At 42.7% G+C, this 15,618-nt stretch overlaps 1 protein-coding gene across 5 annotated transcripts in view; it reads left to right on the top strand.

Annotated features, from left to right (window-relative positions):
• Nucleotides 1–15,618, top strand: part of Tmcc1 (transmembrane and coiled-coil domain family 1) — a 117,967-nt gene that overhangs the window by 98,916 nt on the left and 3,433 nt on the right. The gene's annotated exons all lie outside the window — the stretch shown is intronic.

Genomic DNA, 15,618 nt, shown 5'->3' with positions numbered 1-15,618 from the left:
GCTTGTGTATTTTTTTTTTTTTTTTGGTCAGTCGTGGGGCTTGAACTCGGGCCTGGGTGCTGTCCCTGAGCTCTTCAGCTCAAGACCCCTTGAACCACAAGCGCCACTTCCAGTTTTCTGGTGATTAATTGAAGAGGCTCACAGACGTTCCTGCCTGGTCTGGCTTTGAACCATGATCCTCAGATCTCAGCCTCCTGAGTAGCTAGGATGACAGATGTGAGCCACTGCGCCCAGCTTTGTGTATCCTTTAGCATGCTAAACCAGTGTCCAAAGCGGCAGATCTAAATATGCTAAATAGGCAAGTGGTGGGCATGGTGGTACGTACCTATAATCCAGCATTTTGGGAGACTAAACTAAAATAAAAGGATAGGAGTTCAAGGTCAATTTGAGCTACATAGCACACTCCATGGAAGCCTGAGCTAGACCGAGAGACCCCATCTCAAACAGTAAATCATTTTTAAAAAATCAAGTGGGCCTTTTTATCTAAATCCCAGGCTCAAATTCCATTTCCTTCGTTAGCCTTAAAAACCAAGCCGACGTCTTAGCATCTCTTAAGTTTTGTTTTCCTCTTCTCTAACATAAGAGTAACAGTAGGAGCTTGGTAGAGCACTAGCCAATGATTGGAATAGCTGTAGTCCTACATGATTGTTGTGACACTGGCTGTCCACTGGTGTCAGAGAGCAGCTGCTGTTCATCCCACCCCATCTCCAACAAAACCGAGGTGGTGCTTACTTGCATGCATATATATATATATATATATATATATATATCTGCTTCGACTTTGTTATTATTGGCCGTAGAGCTTGAACTCAGGGCCTGGGCACTGTCCCTGAGCTTTTTTGCTCAAGGCTAGGGCTCTACCACTTTGAGGCACCGCACCACTTCATTCTTCTGGTAGTTAATTGGAGAGAAGTGTCTCGTGGACTTCTGTGCCAAGCTGGCTTTGAGCCTCAGAGCCCAGCCTCCTGGGTAGCTAAGATTACAGGCATGAGACACTGCTGCTTTGCTGACTCTTATTTTAAGTGGAGAACAAAACATTCCAGTTTTTCAGTTCCTTCAAAGCTCAAAATTAACATGTTGTCTTAAATAAGATGTAGGTCAATATAAAAAATATAAGAAAGGAAAAACCCTATCTCCCAAGCCTACCTTTCTGTCCACTTAGTATTAGTTTGAGAGAACACAGAACTTTAGTTCCTTGTTACCACTGTAGAAGAATCCTGTCCAAATCTCTGAGAGGTGTTGAACAGTACTTTTTTTCCTCTGTAGTAGCAGAGGACTGGTTTTATGAAATAAAAAGAGGCTAAAGGAAACTTGAGTTTTGTAAAAAGAGAGGAAAAGTGGGGGTGGAGCAAGAATATATAATCTGATTTATTTGTAATTCCACTTCAGTCTTAGAATGGTGTTATCTTAAAGTCCAGTCTTGACAATCAGTTATTTCACTTGACTCCTACCTCCCACTCTCTCCACTCCCACTGAACTCAGCTGCAGGCTTGCAAATCAAGTGCTTTCCATTTGAGCCCATGCCCACAGTCCCTTACTCAGTTTCTCATTTGTTTTTGTACCAGTAATTTAATTTCCTATAAGAAGTAAAGATGTGTGCCCTCCATTATATGTCTTTTTTTTTTTTTTCCCCTTGTCAGTTGTGGGGATTGAACTCTGGGCCTGGGCTCTGTCTCTGAGCTCTTCAGCTCAAGGCTATTGCTCCTACCACTTTGAGCCACAGCGCCACTTCCCATTTTCTGGTAGTTAATTAAAAATAAGAATCTCAGGGACTTTTGTTCCCCAAGCTAGTTTTGAATCTCAATCCTCAGCTCTCAGCCTCTTGAGTAGTTAGAATTATAGACATGAGCCACTGGCATCTGGCTCCATTGTATGTCTTTACACAGTAAATGTATTTGACTAACATTAGCAGTCTTTGAGCACTTTCACATAAGTGAAGGTTTTTTTCCACAACTGATGCTATTCTAACAACTAAAACTTAAGCTGGTCTCGTGGCTCACACCTGTAATCCTAGTTACTCAGGAGGCTGAGATCTGAGGATCAAGGTTCAAAACCAGCCCCTAAAGAACTAAAACCAGCACTAAAGAACGGGAGACTCTTATCTCCAATTAATCACTGAAAAGGGGAAAGTGGGGCTGTGGCTCAAGGGCTAGGACAGTAGCTTTGAGCTGAAGAGCTCAGGGATCATGCCCAGGCCCAAGGGTAGGGTGATAGCCTTGAGCTGAAAAGCTCAGGGACAGCGCCAGGTGCAGAGTCCAAGCCCCAGGATCCACCAAAAAAAAAAAAAAAAGTTTCTGTGCTTTAATTTATTTTTCTAATATCTACATTAGGAAGAGGACCATACCCCATACCCAGGGTTGCTCGTTACATGATGGTGTTATCATTAATAGAATCTTATAAACTGTTGGGGTTTGTATATGATATATACTTCACATGCAAATTTTGCTAAGCTTCACGTAACTCTTCAAGAAGCTTATATTATAACCTTTTATAGATGAGAAGTTAGGGTCCTGTGAGATTTTTGTTTGCCTGAGATTACTTAGTAGTAAAGCAAGGATTCAACCCCCATTTTATTAGAGTTCAGGTTGCATTCTTTTTATACTAGGACAGTTTAATTTATAAGTTCAAACCTGAATTCTGTGGTCGTTGAAAAACTGGTCTAGTAAGACTAGTCAGTAATTACATTGGCAGTAGTGTTAGGCCTTTCCCAGGTCAGTGTGCACGCGCATGCGTGTGTGTGTGTGTGTGTGTGTGTGTGTGTGTGTGTGTGTGTGTGTGTGTTGAATCACTGTCTTTAGCCTAGTTTACAAAATTCAGTGAATGTGCAAGTTAATACAACAGTGTGGGCAGTAGGTGAAAGCTACTTAAACTTTCATACAATCTTATTTCCTCTTTAAAATCCTTTTTCAGTAACACCACTCTCTTAATATGCTTCCTTTACTCTGCCTAGTAAGTAGTGCCAGGCAAAATGATTGCCTACGACATCTGCTTCTCTCTGGAATGGTCAGAAGCACTCTTGACACCTGTGGCATAGTCTCTGGCTTTACCGCTTAATTGTGCTGTGGCTGTCAAGGTTCCTTTAGCACCTGCACGCACACACCCTGGAACCGTGAGCCGAGTATGGATCTGAGCGCCACTTCCCCCTTTCTCTAGGAGCTAAGTGATGGTCACTGTATGTTGGGCCCTGAGTGAAATGGTGTATTTGGAGGGATAGGAAACAAGATTTAGAAATGTTTTAATGATTGGATCTGCTGATGTCAAATTATTCTTGCCCATTAAAAACCCCACAGCCAACAAAGTAAAATAAAATGTTAATAGTTTGTAAATAGCAGTGGGGTTTATAGTTCAGTGGAGGTATAAGAGACCTTGTATCTCGAGTCTAATCTCAGTTCAAGTCAAGTACACTGAAGCCTAGAAATATAAGGTGACTTTTGCTAGGCTGCATGATAAAACCATTTCATATACTTCATATTTCATGTATTTATTGTCAAAAACTGAGTATAATACATAATATAATGCTGAAAGAAGTTTAGCTGAGGCAAATGCATTGACGAATAGGAGCTAAAAAAAAAAACCTTACTAATTGTACTGGTTGCTTTTCTAGTTTTTTACTTAGTGAACCTGTGGTTATTGCTGGACGCAGCCATGGTGTGTAGTGCAGGTCAGAACTTCCTGGTGTGTAGGAATAGTAATGCCACTTTGAGCACTTCTATTTTAAGGGGATTATTGTCCTTTAGAAATCATTTCAGACAATGTTTGTGTTAAGCCCACAGTTAGTTACAAGAACAAAAATGAAGGAGATAGTCGCCACGAGTAGTCATCTCAAGCATAGAACAGTTAGGAACTACGCTGACCTGATTAAGCACAGGCTATTGTAGTACTAAGCAAATAGTTCTAAAACATAATTTTACTGCCATGGGGCCTAAGTCAGGGATAAGCTCAGATATAGCTATTGTAACCCCTTTATTTTAAATGTTAGACCCATCCACTGAAAAGTGGTCAAAGATTGCTCAGGTAAATCTAGTTTGAAATTTAAATCAAAAATATTGAATTAAATTTGTCATTTATAAGGGGGGGAAAGTCCAGTTCTGAGATGCTCAGAAAAAGATTTATAGCTGAGTTCTTCCCAGTTTAGCCACCAAATCTGTGATAGAGCAAAGAGAGGGGAGAAAATTAATAACCCCAATTAATTACTTGGGTCTGGGAAAGCTTGAATTTGCAGTAGTTCTAATGCTGCATAAGTTGTATGGTCTTGATAGATCATGTAACTCACCTGAGCTTCCCATTTCAGTCTCTGTACAAACAAGGTAAGCTGGGTGTTGATGGCTCATACCTGTAATCCCAGCATCCTCAAGTTCCAAGCCTGCCTGAGTATGAGATCCTCTCTCTCAAAAATAAGTAAATAAATAAAATAACAATACCAGGGTTGTGGGGGTGTTAAATGGACCATACACATCAAGTATGATCTTACATATGGAACCCAGGCTTGGTTTAGAGGAGGGACTCAGAGCTGCAGTCTAACTAAAGGAGGTGCACATGCATAGCATGTGTGAGACACACTGTGAGGCGCACAAGTACACAGTGGAAGAGTGGGGGCCCAGGAAATGCTTGCCTCCTCGCCATGTTTTCTAGAAGATTAAAAAGGTCTGGCTTATGCTAGTGTTAGAAAGCTGGCATAACCAAATCTTTGGATTGCCCAGAACGACCATGTAGATTTGTTTTGTTTTGGTTTTGGGTTGTGGTGCTGTTGCTGAGCTCTTCAGTTCAAAACTACCACTTTACCACTTCCACTTTACCACAGCACCACTTCCAAAGATTTTATTTACTCCTTCCTCTCTCCCCCCCTCCGGCCAGGAAAGCACCTGCTGTTTCTACATTGCCTACCCTGGAAGGGTTTTGTCTGTTTTTATTTTTGTCTTTCTGGATTTTTGAAACAGGGTCTTGCTGTGTAACTCTGTTGCCCTGGCTTTGGCTCTGTAGCACAGATTGGTTTCAAACTCATAATCGCCCTGCCTCAGCCTGCCAAGAACTGGAATTATAAGCATTTTCTACCACACTCACTAACCTTGAAGTTCTGAAGGAATTGATACTATGTTTTTTCTCTTTTCAACTATACTTGCTTGTTCAGTGTTTCCTCACCTCTTTTTTAGACTCCCAACAAAAATGAGGTAGCAAAAGAGTAAACAAAAACATCTGCTTTCTCCAGTTCAGAAATCTCATATTCCCACCACATATCATATGTAGCTACCTCTGCTGCTTCCCTCTATGCTGGTCAAACACTAGCAAACTATCAGGTCTCCAGTATGCATTTGGGAAATAGTACTGTGTCATCAGCCTTGGGCGCTAGTTCCTCCTGTCTCCCTCAGTACCTGCTGGACAGGTTTCATCACGCATCTTGCTCCAGTGACCTATTGCCCAATTAGGGAAGTACCATGGGCTCTCTGAGATGACTCCCAACGTCTGAGTCACACCCAAAAGTGATGCTTTAGATTGAAGCGTTCCCAGCCTCTGTGCTCACCTAGTTTGTCATTCATCAAGAATTTAACCCAGGAGGACCACTGGCTTACTTTTGACCAAGGAAAATGACTATTATGTTGACCAATCTGTTGACAGATCATGTGTCACTTATTAATTGTTCACCAGCAACATCTGGATGCGTTTAATGTTTCATTTCCAGTGATAGATAAACTTTACCTGTCAAAATGTAATGTAACCTGCTTTTTAAAAGAAATAAGCCATGGTTAGGGGTAGGGCTCAAGTGGAAGAACACCTGTCTTGCTGACAAGGCCCTGAGTTCAAGTCCTCCATGAAAGACAAATAAGGCCACAAGGTGAATGAAGGGTAAATATGCATGAACTACCTTATATGCATGTATGGAAACAACAATGAAACCTAAATTGCTCTAAGAAGGGAAGATGAGGGAGAAAGATGGAGAGAGGATTTGATGTGGGGTACATTGTATGTGTGGAAGTATTACAGTGAACCTCACCCTGTACAGCTAAGATATGCTAACAAAAAATTTGAAAAGAAAAGGCTTAAAATGTGAAAGCTTTCTCTACTAACAAACTCAAGTCTGCTTAAATGTCTTGAGTCCCTTTGAGTAAAAAATTTTTAAAGGAATTGATAATCTCATGTCAACTTTGTATTCCAATTATTTTGTGGAGTTGCATGAAAGTTTGAGTCCACCAAAATTATATAAAGTACTTTATATAAAGTAAAATTATATAATTTTATTCCTTCTTGCCTGTCCAGAAAACCAGCTAGCATCCTGTGAGGAAGTTAAAAGTCCTTAAAGGAAGTTCTTGATTTTAAGAACTCACATGTGAAAGGCTGGCACAGTTTACCTTTTCCCCTTTGTCCTTGCTTTTTGGTTTGATGTTAATATTTAATGAGAAAATGGGAGTGTTTGTTCTAGGGTACTTCATTACTCTTGGAATCAAGACAGGAAGCATACATTAGCAAGTAAAATAGGCAAGAGATTATAATATCAGTTATGGAGAAGGAACTAGAACATGGTTTTTTTTCCCCTTTGTTGTTCAAATTTTGCATTTGATTGAATAATTGTACAGGGGAAAACAAATCTAGAAGCAAGAGGGCATGGTAGCTCACCCTTAGTCTGCCTCACCAAACCAAAGCATTTCTGGGCCTTCTATTTCTTACTTACGAAATTGGGGTACCTCCTAGTAAGAAGGAAGGAGAGCTCGATGCATGTAGGAATATCTCCATAAATCTCAATTCCTTAGAGGCAGACGCTATACATAAAAAGACGTAGAGGGTGGATACCTATCATTGTTGTTATTATTGGTGTCACTGTTTTGATGTTTTGATGCTTATGGTGATTAGGTTGAACCCTAAATTCTGCCTCTACACTCACTCTTCCTTCAAAGAAAGCACCACATAATTTTGCCTGGACATTGTATGTCATTCTGTTTTCAGAACAAAATGTCATCTATGGTCACATCACTGGGGCTGGTGGCACGGAAGTTGATAGAGCCAGGTGCGATCAGGTCGGTTCTTTCAGGTGTTGGGTATTATGTGGTAGGGAAAAGACTCCAAAGCCTAAGTGGACAAGTTAGGGGAAATGTTTTTATAATGACAGGCTAGTGAAGTTCTTTGAAGGTAATGAAGTCAACCCAGAAGATCTGCATTCCAAGACAGGAAGGGCATTTGCCAGAACTATTTGTCCATAGGGTTGGACAAAACCTCAAGTGTTATGGCTTTTGGTTTCCTCCCTGATGTTTCCTGTAGATTGGAGGTGCAGACCATGATAACCCACACACAATTGTTGGTATGAGTTTAGTAGAATTTCAGCTGCACAGTAACAGTGTAACTTTTCTGTTCTTTCAGAAAATCCTCATTTTCCAGGTAATTCTTATGACTTGAAGAGGGAAACAAATGTTGGTTAGTTATTAGTTGTTAATGGGGCCATGTCAGCTATACTATATTTATTGGCTCTTGCATTTATCAGCTTTGCATATTCCCGTCTCTTTCATCTGCTGGGAAATGGAGCTCATCCGCTTAGTCCAAAAGCCCTGCAGTGTTTAACTCCTTGCTAATAATGTACTATCTCTAGAAAGCTTACTTGTCTGCTCATTTAGTGAGACCCTCAGCTTAAAGAGATTTTGTGTTATTTCCCATGTTATCCCCAAGTATACTATTCAACCTCTCTGGTGGAGTTTTTATTTTCTACAAAGGCATGGAGAGGATTAGATGTTTCTGGAGGATTTCAAAGATCAGATAAAATTGGCTTGAGACACATACACAAAATATGCCAGAATAGGAAGGTCAGTTAGATAGTTTTATTGATGCAAAGATAAGCTAGAAATGGACCAGTGGATGGAACTGTTTTAATTATGTGGCAAATTTGAGCTAGAGAAATGACAGGAACTAGATGCAAGTCATGCTGATTGGAATGAAGAGGAGGAAAGAGACTGACAGCACGTAGGTATGACTAGGACAGAGAATGTGTGTCCAGTACACTCACTAGTGTGATGTCACAGGATAAAAGCAGCACATATACTAGAAATAGTGGTAATTCAAAATATGTAAAATTGGGAAATACGGAGATAAATGTAGAGATGAAAGTATAGAGAAAAAAATAAAAAGTGGAAAATGAACAATAGCTCCTTGAAATCACCTAACAGTCAACAAGCAGTCTCTTGGATCTGCTTCAGTAGGTCTTGGAGGGAGAGGACTAGGAAGACCACACAGGAATGACCAAATGCATGCTGGTGGTAGCTCTCACAGAATGCCTCTTCAGGGCAGAGCCTTGTTAGGTGTGTCTGGCTGGATCATCTTATCTTCAAAATGACCCCATCAGCAGGTCACACACACCAGTGAGTTGCAGAGCTAGGATCTGAACCTGGGCTGAGCAGATAGATCTACTGGTACAAATTACACAAGATAAAAATTCCCAGCTGGGCACTGATGGCTCACACCTACCATCCTAGCTGCTCAGGAGGCTGAGTTCTGAGAATCACGGTTCAAAACCAGCCTGGGCAGAAAAGTCTGTGAGACTCTTAAACTCCAGTTAATGACCAGAAAACCAGAAGTGGTACTGTGGCTCAAAGTGGTACAGTGCTAGTCTTGAGCAGAAGAGCTCAGGGACAGTACCCAGGCCCTGAGTTCAGCCGCCTCCCCCTCCCAAAAAAATTCTAGGCACAAAGTAAGTATAGAGTAAGAGACAGCCTCAGAGATAAATTGTAGAATGAATAATCAAATCCAGTCTGAAAATGGTCTTTGATTCTTTCAGTGACTTTTAATAATAAACATTAGCATCAGGATGCCCGTATATTATACCTGTAACTCTAGCTACTCGTGAGGCTGGGAGGAAGGATCGTAGTCAAAGCCAGCCAGGCCAGAAATGTCAATACTCACTCTCTCTCTCTCTCTCTCTCTCTCTCTCTCTCTCTCTCTCTCTCTCTCTCTCTCTCCCTCCCTCCCTCCCTCTCTCGCTCTCTCTCGCGCTCTCTCTCTCTCTCTCTCTCTCTCTCTCTCTCTCTCTCTCTCTCTCTCTCTCTCTCTCTCGCTCTCTCTCTCTCTCTCCCTCCCTCCCTCCCTCTCTCTCTCTCTCTCTCTCGCTCTCTCTCGCTCTCTCTTCCTCCCTCCCTCCCTCCCTCCATGTGGCTGTCTGTCTCTCTCTCTCTTTCTATCTCTCTCCCTCCCTCCCTCTCTCCCTCCCTCTCTCCCCCTCACTCCGTCAGCAAAAAGCCTAGCTGGAGGCATCACTCAAATGGTAGGGATATCAGCTATGAGCAAGAAAGTTGAACATATGGAAGGCACTGAGTTCAAATCCTAGTACCAGCAATAATAATAACAGTAAGCATTGGCTTATAATAAGTTTTAGAGTTGTTAGAAATAAGACCTGAGGAGTTTTGCAAGTATCCTCTGATTCTTTGGAGACACTGCCTCATGTACATGACAACAGAATTCAACAGCAGGAAAGTAGTTCTCTAATTCCCTCCACAGGCTTAATCCCTGCTGAAGAGTTGACTGTGTTGACATCTGTCAAGCTCATCTTGAGTCCACTTACAGGCCATGGCCTTAGCTTCCTTGCCACGTGCTGCCTCTTCTGTACTGTTGTTTTCACTCTGGGCTTGGACACAGGGACCAGATAGGAAATGCCAGGGCCACGTCGGAGGTCCCAGATGGCTATCAGAGCATACTCCAGGCTTCGGCCCTGGGAACTGAGCTTGTTAGACCAACATACATTTTCACATACGCTTGCAATGTCTGGCGAAAAAAATGAGTCAGAGGAGCCTCCATGCCTAAGGAAGTCTATTTGTAGTTTTACCCAAGGCTCAGGAATTTCATACATGTAGTAAAATAAAATTGTAGAAGTGGTGGTGTGGCTCAAGTGGTAGAGCACTAGCCTTAAGCCAAAGAGTTCAGGGATAGTGCCCAGGCCCAGAGTTCAAGCCCCACACACAGAAAAGGAAAAAAAAAAAAAGACCACAAAAATGGTGGGTGGGGGGGGAGAAAATTGAATTTCACTTGTGTTTCCTATCCTAATATTTCCCTAAATGTCCATTTGTTGAAGGGTTTGTCCCAAGCAACAGGCAAATTTAGGGAAGTATGGTTAAAAACTTGCCTTGTGAATGGCCAAGGTGAATAATGTTGCTGTGAACATTCTCTACTAGTCTTTATGTGGAAGTGAGTTTGTTTTCTTCATGGTGCATGCACCTGGAGTGGAATTGCTAGGCCCATAGGATAATGATACATAACTTTATGAGGAACTACCAAACCATTTCCCCAAGGTCTTACCATTTAATTTCTCACCAGCATAATGTAAGATCCAACCGTGTCCTCATCTTTTGCTAACCCTTGTTATTATCTCTTATCACAGACCCATGATCTTTGTATGGTATTCTCCTCTTCCATCTAGTTCTAACTATCGTGTTAATGGAATGTTCTTCATCCCTTTTTGTGTCTGTGTGATGTTGAGCTGACTTAGATTTCTCCCTTAGAAAGGGAGTTAGTTGATATGGGGTTTTTGACTAATTTCATGATAGCATCAGTGCAGAGTTTAAGTAGCTCAATTTATTTATTTGTTTATTTGTTTGTTTATTTGTTTGTTTATGGCCAGTCTTGGGTCTGATCTCACAGCCTGAACACTGTCCTTGGACTTTTCTCAAGGCTAGAGCTCTACCACTTGAGCCTCAACACCACTTCTGGCTTTTTTCTATGTATGTGGTACTGAGGAATCGAACCCAGGTCTTCATGTGTGCTAGGCAAGCACTCTACCACTAGGCCAAACTCCCGGCCCAGTAGCTCAATTTTTAAAGTTAAACCTGGATTCGAATCCTTGTTCCCTTACTGTGTGCCTTTGGGAAGTAACTTTTTTTTTTGCCAGTCCTGGGCTTGAGCTCAGGGCCTGAGCAATGTCCTTGGACTTTCTCAAGGCTAGAGCTCTACCACTTGAGCCTCAGCACCACTTCTGGCTTTTTTCTATGTATGTGGTACCGAGGAATCGAACCCGGGTCTTCATGCATGCTAGGCAAGCACTTTAACCACTAGGCCAAACTCCCGGCCCTGGGAAGTAACTTTTTTTTTGGCTGGGGGGCAGGCCTGGGTTTGAGCTCAGGGCCTGAGCACTGTCCCTGGATTTTCTCAAGGCTTGAGCTCTCCCACTTGAGCCTTAGCACCACTTCTGGCTTTTTTCTATGTATGTGGTACCGAGGAATCGAACCCAGGTCTTGGTGCATGCTAGGCAAGCACTGTACCGCTAGCCCAAACTCCCGGCCCCTGGGAAGTAACTTTTGAACTAAGTTTTATGTTCCTCCTTGGTGAAATGAAGATCACCCCACTGCACTCTGGCCATTGCTGAAATGATATGGCATAGTAGGCACTGAATTGTAGCTGCTGCAGCTATTTTTACATCTGTAATGCGTATGAGCCATGTTTTATCTCAAATAAGATCCTTGACATGTGGCCCAAAAGGACAGGGTGGTGGCCTGTAAAGTGCACACCAGAGGTGTCTGTTCTGGCAGAGGTCTTCCCTCTGCTTGGGAGGGTGATCCCAGACAACGTTCCTTAGTTCCCAAGGTACTCACACTTCCTTCTCTTAATGGTTTTGGTTTTGGCACTGGGATGAAACCCAGGACCTGACACTGAGCACAGCCTCTACCACTGAGCTAGACTCCAGAAAGACCCCCGCTCATAACACTGCAAGATGTATGGCTAGGTATATGTCAAGAGGCTTAACGGTAGAGGCCCTGGTTCCAGCCTTCCACCACACACGTGACCTAGATATTAACATAATCTTAGAGGACATTTGGTAAACGTGAAGTTTGATAGAGCTGGGTGCTTGCTGGTGGCTCACACCTGTAATCGTAGCTATTCAGAAGGTTGAGATCTGAGGATCGAGGTTCAAAGGCAGACTAGGCACAAAGTCCACGAGATTTTTATCTCCAATTAACCACCAGAAAACTGGAAGGGGTGCTGTGGCTCAAAGTGATAGAACATAACCCTTGAGCTGAAGACTCAGGGACAGCGTTCAAGCCCAGAGGTCAAGCCCCACGACCGACCAAAAAAAAAAAAAATTGGTAGAAATGCATTCCAGAAATGGCATCTGTTTCTGAACACACTCCCTGTGTACAAGAATGTGAGCCTAGTTCCTAATCAAAGGCAATGGAGATATAGCTGTACTGTTGCCTTGGTAACAGTTAACAGTTCCAACAGAAGGAAAGCAGGATGGAGAGTCCTAAAAAGTCATGAGTAAAGGAGAACCAAATAAAATTTAGTAGCGTAATTTGAAGAAGCCAACTATGGCTTTTTATGCTTTTAAATTCTTGTTTCTTAGAAAAGATTGGAAGATATAATCATGATTATTACTATTATTATACAATTAAAAGGAGAATGTTGGGCCAGTAGCATGGCCTAGTTGGTAGAATGTTTGCTAGCATGCATGAAGCCCTGGATTCAATTCCTTGGTGCCACATATAAAGAAAAAGCTGTAAATAGTGCTGTGACTCAAGTGGTAGAAAACTAGCCTTGAGGAAAGCCCAAGGACAGTGCTCAGGCCCTGAGTTCAAGCCCCAGACTACTAGCAAAAAAAGAAAAAGAAAAGGACAAGGCTGATGCTACAGCATAAAAATCACCCTTAACAGAGAAAAATTTAGTATTTCTTAAATGTTTATATATTCTACTGATATCCCTTAAAAGTTTATATGGTCAGCCAAGCATGGTGGCATAAAATTGCAGTCCCAGTCCTCTGGAGGCTGAGGCAGCAGGATTGAGAGATCAAGGCCAGCTTAGGCTACATAATAGCCTTGTCTAAAAAAGTATGTGTTTATTTCTTCCTTTGTTTTTGCTGATACTTGGAACTTGAACCCAGAGCTCTGTGCTCTCCTTTGGCTTTTTTGACCAGCCTTCTACTACTTGAGCCATACCTCCTTCCAGCTTTTTGCTGGTTATTTGGAACCAGATATGTCTGGCTCCAAACCAGTATTCTCAGATCTCAGCTCCTGAGTAGCTAGGATTATAGGCATGAGCCACCAGCCACCAAAGGAGGGAAAGATAAGATGTAAGTTCGTATACTGCAAATGATTTTTTTAAAAAAGAATCAGGAAGAAGGTTGTGGATGTAACTCAGAAGCAGAGCATTTGCCTAACTTGGACGAGGTACTAGGTTCATAGGTTCAGTCCCCAGCACCATAAACAAAGGAAAAAAAAAAAAAAAAACATGAACATGAGGAGAGAAAGGGGGCTAGTTTTAAATGTTTGAGTTTGTCCTGGGCCCCCATTCTTTTTTTTTTTTTTTTTTTTTTTTGTCAGTCCTGAGCTTGAACTTGGCCTGAGCACTGTCCTTGGACTTTCTCAAGGCTAGAGCTCTACCACTTGAGTCTCAACACCACTTCCTGCTTTTTTTTCTATGTATGTAGTACCGACGAATTGAACCTGAGTCTTTGTGCATGCTTGGCAAGCATTCTACCACTAGGCCAAACTCCCGGCCATGGTCCCCATTCTTTTTCCTTCCTTCCTTCCTTCCTTCCTTCCTTCCTTCCTTCCTTCCTTCCTTCCTTCCTTCCTTTCTTCCTTCTTTCCTTCCTTCCTCCCTTCTTTCTTTCTTTCCTCCTTCCCTCCCTCTCTCGACCTTCCTCCCTCCCTCAGGGCACCTCATTATGCTTTCCCTTTGGTGTGTACGTATAAGTGAGTAAGTGTCAAACCCAGAAAGCAGAACTAAGGCATTTGTTGGTTTCTCTGATAGGAGGGAGTGGAAACCGTAGGCCTCGTGCTTGCTCAGCTTTCTTGTTCACAAATGGCACTCTAGCACTTGAACCACAACTTCAAGTTGGCTTTTTAAGTGAACAACAAATTGAGTAAGTAGATAGTTCACCAGAAACTGGCTTCTACATATTTAATTGTAATTACTTTGCAACAATAACATTTAGGAACAAGTATTTAACAAGCAGTCACTATGATTGCTAAACTGTGAAATCAGCATTGCTTGTATCTGATCAGCTATGCAAAACTCACCAGTTTTTGTTTTGATAAGTAGTAGTAAAAATTCCAAAAAAAAAAAAAAAACAGGTGAGAAGCTATGAATTAAAGTTCTTATTTGCTAATGTAGCACCAATAATTCCCATCTCAAAACTTCCCAAGTAGAGGAGAGAAGATGGGGGGAGACGGGAGGCAAGGCTGCAGAGAGGAGTTGTGAACTTGTGATCCTCTTACTCCTCTGAGGCGGCAGCTAGCATCTAGTGAGGAAGTCACAACAAACAAAATGAGAACAGAGCCAGGCGTGGTGGCTCACACCTGTAATCCTAGCTACTCAGGAGGTTGAGATCTGAAGATCATGGTTCAAAACCAGCCCTGGCACTAAAGTCTATGAGACTCTTTATCAGTTAACCACTAGAAAACTGGTGCTTTGGCACCATGGCTCAAGGGATAGGGTGGTAACCTGGAGCTGAAGAGCTCAGGAACAACACCCAGGCCCAGAGTTTAAGCCCCAAGATGAACAACCCTCCCCCAGAAAAAAAAAAAAACAACTTTGGGTCAGAAGGCAGAGGAGCCTTCCATAGCAGCTGGTGCATTGCTATATCCAGAACTCAGGGCTGAGACAGCGTCAGGAATTAGGGGTTTCCTCTTGGTTTCCAGGTCCTTTTTAATCTCTCAACTTTCTCAGCCAGGTTTGATATATCACAGTTCCTAGGTGGATAGGTTCCAACTCTGTTGCCCAAAGTAAATCCAAGCAGAACAAGATGGAGTGTGACGTCAGCAGGGCGGGGAGGAGGGTGTGAAGGTGGTGTAGCTTCCCCTCTGCTGGCTTTGCTTCCCCTCCAGGCTGGCTTTTCACTGGTATCTTGAACTTGGAACTGAGATCCTCCAGTTCTCAGCCTCCTGCACAGCTATGGCTACAGACATGGTCTTAGCCAGCAGCTCCAGCTTTGTATTGTGACTAGGTATAACCCGGCACCTCCTCCTGGTCCTCCTGAGTGCTAGGAGAGCAAGTGTGTGTCCCCACACCCTGCTCCTGGCTCCCCTGCTGTGTTCTTAACGAAATCCCCCGAGGCTCCCATGAGGCTCCTGTGTGCCAGCTTGATTGTCCTCTGACTGACAGGATGATTACATTCCAGTCACCAGAACATGGACATACCCTGCTACTTCTCTTCCTTCTTGCCCATTTCTGATGCGGTTTAATGAATAGTTTTCAACTTTGTTCCTGCCTCCTTATGTCTTTAGTTGGTTTCAAGGATTACAGAAGCAACCTGTTTCATCTGCCCTCTTTGTCACTACCAGACATTCCTTTTCCTAAAATACTGTGTTCATCATGTGACTCATGTGACTCCTACACACTGAAACTATTCTAGTTATTCTGAAAGCCTGGAGGTAGCTCCAGCCCTTTTCCCATGTTCTTTTTTCCTCTGATTTCATCCTGAGTTCCATCTTTCTGACAAGTAAACTGCTGGTCCTAAGTGCTGGGGGAACAGGTGCATTAAATTATCTCCCATTCAGCCTTGTCTTTGTGTTCTTCTGTGTTGTATCCACGCTGGCCTTCTTCCGCCCCACAGACAAGCTGAGCCAGTTTCCATCTTGAACTTCGTACTTACTGCTCCTTCTGCATAAGTTACTTTTCCTTCCACAGTACTTTAGTCTCCTTCATCTTCCAGGCTTCTGC

The sequence above is a fragment of the Megascapheus bottae genome, chromosome 33 (genome assembly GCF_031878675.1).
Source record: "Megascapheus bottae isolate mThoBot1 chromosome 33, mThoBot2.hap1, whole genome shotgun sequence".
Lineage (NCBI taxonomy): Eukaryota > Metazoa > Chordata > Mammalia > Rodentia > Geomyidae > Megascapheus > Megascapheus bottae.
This window is presented reverse-complemented; position numbering and strand designations above follow the sequence as displayed.